We start from the raw sequence: 6000 nt of genomic DNA, 5'->3' as shown, positions 1-6000 counted from the left end.
CTGTGTCTATCAAAAACAGGTGAGTTTAAAACTATCTAAGGGGATACACTAAATATTTTATTGATGTGCTCCGCTTGACAGGGTTAAAAAGTAACAGCACAGTGGTATAGAGGTAGAACCACTGTCACTAAATGGTCGACATGTTTCAGCCTCTTGATCACAAGGTATCATCGGCTTTCTTCAGGACCAGTTGGACCGGGGCTAGCTCTATCCGAGCCACGAGGTACCGACGGACAGTGCGGGGCCTCCTCCCAGAGCAGCTTGCCAGGTAGAGGTGAGGCAGGATTTCCTACTTATTGAGGATACCTGGGTATGACCTGATCACCAGAGTATAAGACAGGAATACCGGTGGAGTATTTATTATTTCAATTTAATTCTGTTTTTTTCACATATTGGCAGCAGCAATATCACATTTTTCCAACTGGTCCTGAAGAAAGCCGATGATACCTTGTGATCAAGAGGCTGAAACATGTCGACCATTTAGTGACAGTGGTTCTACCTCTATACCACTGTGCTGTTACTTTTTAACCCTGTCAAGCGGAGCACATCAATAAAATATTTAGTGTATCCCCTTAGATAGTTTTAAACTCACCTGTTTTTGATAGACACAGCGCTGCTATTCTCACTACACCTATCTTACTCACATATGGGATTATCATCCCTTTGCCCATAAAACATCTCTGAGCTCCTCCTTTAAGATCCTGGAGTAGTAGCTCCCAGTGTGGACTAGGATTTCTACACTGGTAAGGGGGACCCATATGATGAAGCATGTCACCTTCGGGTGAGTGAGGGTTCTTATCCTTAAGGGATGTCTCCCCAAGTTAGGTGCATGACATCACAGGGGTGTTGAGAGAGGTTGACTTACTCATTTACCATATACACATGACCTCGACCACAGTTGTGCATTTTGTGTGATATGTTAATTGGGGAACGCACATTCAGTGGTCTTTAAAATTTCCCCCACAGACCCTCAATCTACGGTAGTTTTTCACGACAAATATTATGCTCCAGAGAAAATAAGAGAGATTAAAAAGAATGTTGTCATTTTGGAAGATGGGAAAAAATGGAGTATGCATTGTGTCACCATAGGCCAGAATGAGGTAGAACATAGGGTGGCCAGCAGACCTCTTGCCCAGAGTACTCGGTCTGATGAGGTCCAGGCGAGAAGAGGAATAAGGCATAGAAACTCTCCAGGTTGGCCCAAAGAATACAGAAAGGTGTAAAGGATGACATACTTATTGTAACATTCTGTGTTTGTTAGGTCTTCTGCACAAGACCAAATATTGGAACTTTGTTGCCTGTTTAGCCCTTTTCCCTTTCCTCCACCTATTCCCTCTTATCCTCTTCCCTCTTCCTTTCTCCCGTCTACTTTTCCACACTTCTTGTTCTCTACCTCTCACTTGGCTTCCTCTCTTCCCTTCAGGGAGGAAGATGTGTTATATCTTGTCCCCTTGGTACTTTCCCCCACCCCTCCTCCCGCTCACCTTTGGTTCTACTTAGAATGTTCCGATTGGAGGCAGCCTTGGAATGTTGATGAGGCTGCGCTTGACTAGGAGTGACAGGCACCAGCAAGCTGAGGGTGCAGGTTCTATTGATCTTAAATAAAGAAGTTCCACTTAGCTTCTTCGTGGAGTTTTACTTCACAGGCCTCATCTCCTATGCACCCCCTGGACAGGACAGGTTTCATCTCCTTTGCGCCCATGCTGAACAGGCCTCACCTGCTCTGCATACTGAACAACAAGCCTCACCTCTTCTGCACCCCAGAACAGGCATCGCCTCCTCTGCACCCCGTGGACAGGCCTCACCTACTCTATATCACCCTGGACAGACTTCACCTCTTCTGCACCTCACGGACAGGCCTCACCTCTTCTACACCCCACTGGACAGGCATCAACTCCCCTGCAACCCCAGCAGGCCTCCCCTCCACCGCACCCCCAGCTCAGGACAGGCCCCAACTCCTCTGAACAGATCTCACCTCTGCACTCCCTCGGACAGGCCTCACCTCCCCTGCACACCCCTGGACAGGACTTATCTTCCCTGCACCCACCTTGACAGGCCTTACCTCCTCTGCATCCCTGGACAGGCCTCACCTCCTTAGCACCTCTCCCAGACAGGGCTCACCTCTTCGGACACTTCTCCTCTTCCCGGCAGAAGCACTTTGCAGCAACTCGCCATTGAAAATAACGACGTGACCCGACACCATTTGGCACCTATGCTCCTGGCTTTCCTGGGTTAGGTAAATCGAGTACTCCGGTGCTCCCGTGAGTGTCGGCCCAAGAACCATCTAAGTCCAAAAGGGTTTGTTCCTAGTCAACTTCTAAGTGTCCTTAAACTTTAAATTTCCAACTGCGACTTTACCCATAGAAGCTAACGGCCCTTGCGGCTGTGTTCCCACACTGCACGCGTTCCCCGTGGGTTCCCTGTGTCACTACCTTGGGTGGTTCCAAAGGGGCCCAGCGATTCTACAGGCTCTAGGCCTTGTGTCCAGTCAAGTCGTTGTTCTTATACCACTATTTTAGTATATGGTTTGGTCCCCCCAGGGGCCTATCGTAAACTGTGCTATTTACTGTGAGTATTTGACTTGTAACTTGTGTACTTCGAATTCTAAGCTCATAAAGAGACTAAGGGGTGTGTTTTAGAATAAATACATATATTTTATATATATATATATATATATATATATATATATATATTCGCTCTCTGCTCCAAAGGCGCGGCACTACTGGTGGGCGGGTGCGGTCCAAGCGCGTCGGAGCCTCGCGCTTTACAAATTAAAGCTCAATCTCTCCCCGGTCCCGGGAAGAAATAAGGACTGCACACTCGGGATCAATTTTCCAAACAGCAACTTTTACTAGCACAGACGCGTTTCGGAAGCTGTGCTTCCTTCTTCAATGTGGTTACAACGTCCCGCGCTTGTAGGCGCCATTTTATTACCCATGAGTACACAATTGAAATTGAGGGTCACAAAGAAAGGACTAACGTGCGAGCACCATATTGGTAGTACCAATGAACATTTACAATGAGTACTGTTGTATTATGCACGATTGAAAACCCAAATAGCAAGTCTGTAATAGAACATGCGATTTAAGAAAACAAAGAAAATAATCAATCTCAGATCACGCCGTGAATCGGCAGTTGTCCTCCCATAGTTTGAATGATGGGTCAGAAACGAAAAATCTTGCCGTGGATCGGCTTTTGGCAACCTTATTCGGTTGCCAAATATTAAAGTTTCCGTGCCCATTATGCAAAAAATATATATCCCCCTCGTAGGTACTCATTAATTCATCATAGGGATAATACTATACATTCTCTTCAGTGTTACCAAAAAAGTTTTTTTGCCTTTATAAAAATCCTTAAATCTACGTACATTTCAGCTGTATGTCCAATTCATTGAAAGAAAAGAAAAGCAAACATAAGCATGAATCATTCATTATACATTACTACAGTGTTTAAGAGACATGGACCAATTTGCTGATTTACACAAATTCATGCAGATTAACTGCCCAGATGCACCGCCAGTTCCTCCCCACAATTTAATCCGTCCGGATTTTTTGTTTGGTTATCAATTATGTGCCGGGACTCCAATCTTCGTAGCTTTTGTAATTTATCACCTCCCCTGATGTTATCGGGTATGGCATCTATACAAAAATACTGTAGGAGATTCCGGTCAAATTGATCCCGAGTGTGCAGTCCTTATTTCTTCCCGGGACCGGGGAGAGATTGAGCTTTAATATATATATATATATATATATATATATATATATATATATATATACCTGGTGTGGTTCTCATTTGGTCATTCAAGAGATTATAGACTGCTAAAACAGGCTGCTTCATAATCCTTCAAGACTTAGCCTGAAGGCTGCTCTCCATAGTTACCACTAGGACAGCTTTCAATAAAGTTTGTCTTTAATCTATCATCAATAAGGGTTGTTTGGACTGGTGCAAGGTGCCCACTATAACTAGTGGACAGCATATGCCAGGCCAACTTCTCACACTCACCTCCTCTGCCCCGTAGACAGGCCTCACCTCCTCTGCACCCCTCTCTTCCTCTGCACCCTGGACAGGCCTCTCCTCCTCGGCACCCCTGGACAGGCCTTACCTCCTCTGCACCCCTGGACAGGCCTCTTCTCCTCTGCACACCTGGACAGGCCTCTCCTCCTCTGCACCCCTGGACAGGCATCACCTCCTCTGCCCCCTGGACAGGCGTCAGCCCCTCTGCACCCCTGGACAGGCTTCACCTTGTAGTGTAGTTCCTATATTCCCAATAGGCTCTGCGCATTGGAATAACATAAACGATAGTTTAGACGTAGGACTGAGGTCGACTAGGTCTCTACTGAATATGTTAGACTTAATTATGAATGCCAGCTAGCTCAGAGGTCACTAAAAACTTTCTCGAGTGAACAGGAAGGAGTTAACTTTCCTGAATAGACCAGAAGGGATTAGTTTCTGACAACCACATGAACATGACAACTTTGCTCCCCCCAGAATAAGGAGTATATCTCCAGAGTCGCGGAAAACAATAGACAGCTATTTCACTCAGTCAATCGTGCAAGCCTAGTACGTGGGAAGGAGTAAGTAAGTTGCAATTTAAGTTAAGATAGTTTTTGCCAAGAATCTGAATCAAGAATTCTCTAAGGATCTAATCAGCTCCGTACCTTGGTTATAGAATGAAGGAGGTCTTGTATCTCTTTCTCAGGACTCGATCTCCCAGCAACCCGCAAGGGTGACTGGAAACACTGGAGCTGGATTTCTCGGCAGGAGAAAAGACAGCGTCTCTCTCAGTGCATCAATGGGAGGGTCGGCTTTCTTCGGCTCTCGTTACATCTGGGCTTCGGAAAAGAAGATAGCCGATCTGCTCCAAACCACCGTGTGTTTGCTTAAGGCAAACGCTGGTAGATTTATACCTGGAAGGTGCAGAGTATCAGAATTACCCCCTGGTATTCAAGTTGATCTAGGATCTCCCTGACTTGCTTTTTAGCTTCTTGCTTAACAGGATACTGCCTCTGTGCAATAGGTTGATTTTTTAACTGAATTTTATGGTGAGGAGAATCCTCATCCCATCCTACATGATTTTTATATAATGCAGGGGCTTGGGCTACTGCCCATTTTCTAGCATATGTGTATTTTTTATGAATTGGAATGTGATTTGAGAAGGCAGGCATAATCATTTCTTCGCCATGTGGGCACTCCCTGACAAACTCTGGTGGCCAGTCTTTTTCTGCTAGAAGGATATCATAGCCTTTAGATAGGTTATCCCAAAAGAGACCCCTTATTTTCCTAGTTTTGTCCCCTTCTATACGTAGTGTTATTTCGTATCATTTATGGGGCACGCTAACTCTGGTTTCTGCAGTTTCCACCTGAATGTATTCATTCGTGTCCACTGTCTCCAGAAGATTCATCAGGATCTTGCGAACTATTGTCACTTCTGCTGCGCTGTCTAGCATTGTCTGGGCCCATTCTCCGGTTTTCAGTTGTGTCCTCAAAATCCTCAGCATGTTTTATTTTAATACTAGCTACCTTTTTTTTGGGGAAATTGTAAGTTTTTTACTTTGATTAGCAGGTTCCTTGTCTTTGGACTTGACGTGCTCTTCTTTGTGTTCTGACCGTCCTCTTCTTTTCGATTTCTGTGAGGAAGTCTGAAAAGATCGAGAGGGACGTGTATCAATATATTGATATCTGTCAGCTTTTCTCAAATTATTCCTATTTCTAAGGTTGTATCTTTTTTCAGAGGGTCCCTGTGTGGAGACTTGCCTCCTCGTTCTGGAGATCTATCTCTCCGCTGAGGAGACCTTCATCTGGACTGAAACTGTTCTCTTCTGGGAGTGGTTTGTTTATTACCCTCCCACCTCTTTTTTGGAGTATTGAGATTATTCTTAATAAAGGTTTTTTCAGGATTTTCAGTTAGTTGTGGTTTTAGTGGTTTCGGACCCAAACTATCTCTACCTAGTTCTTCATAGGATTTTTCAATTATTCTGGCAAGTTCAAAAGGTTGTTCTG

Source organism: Lissotriton helveticus, chromosome 1_1, assembly GCF_964261635.1.
Source record: "Lissotriton helveticus chromosome 1_1, aLisHel1.1, whole genome shotgun sequence".
Taxonomy (NCBI): Eukaryota; Metazoa; Chordata; class Amphibia; order Caudata; family Salamandridae; genus Lissotriton; species Lissotriton helveticus.
This window is presented reverse-complemented; position numbering follows the sequence as displayed.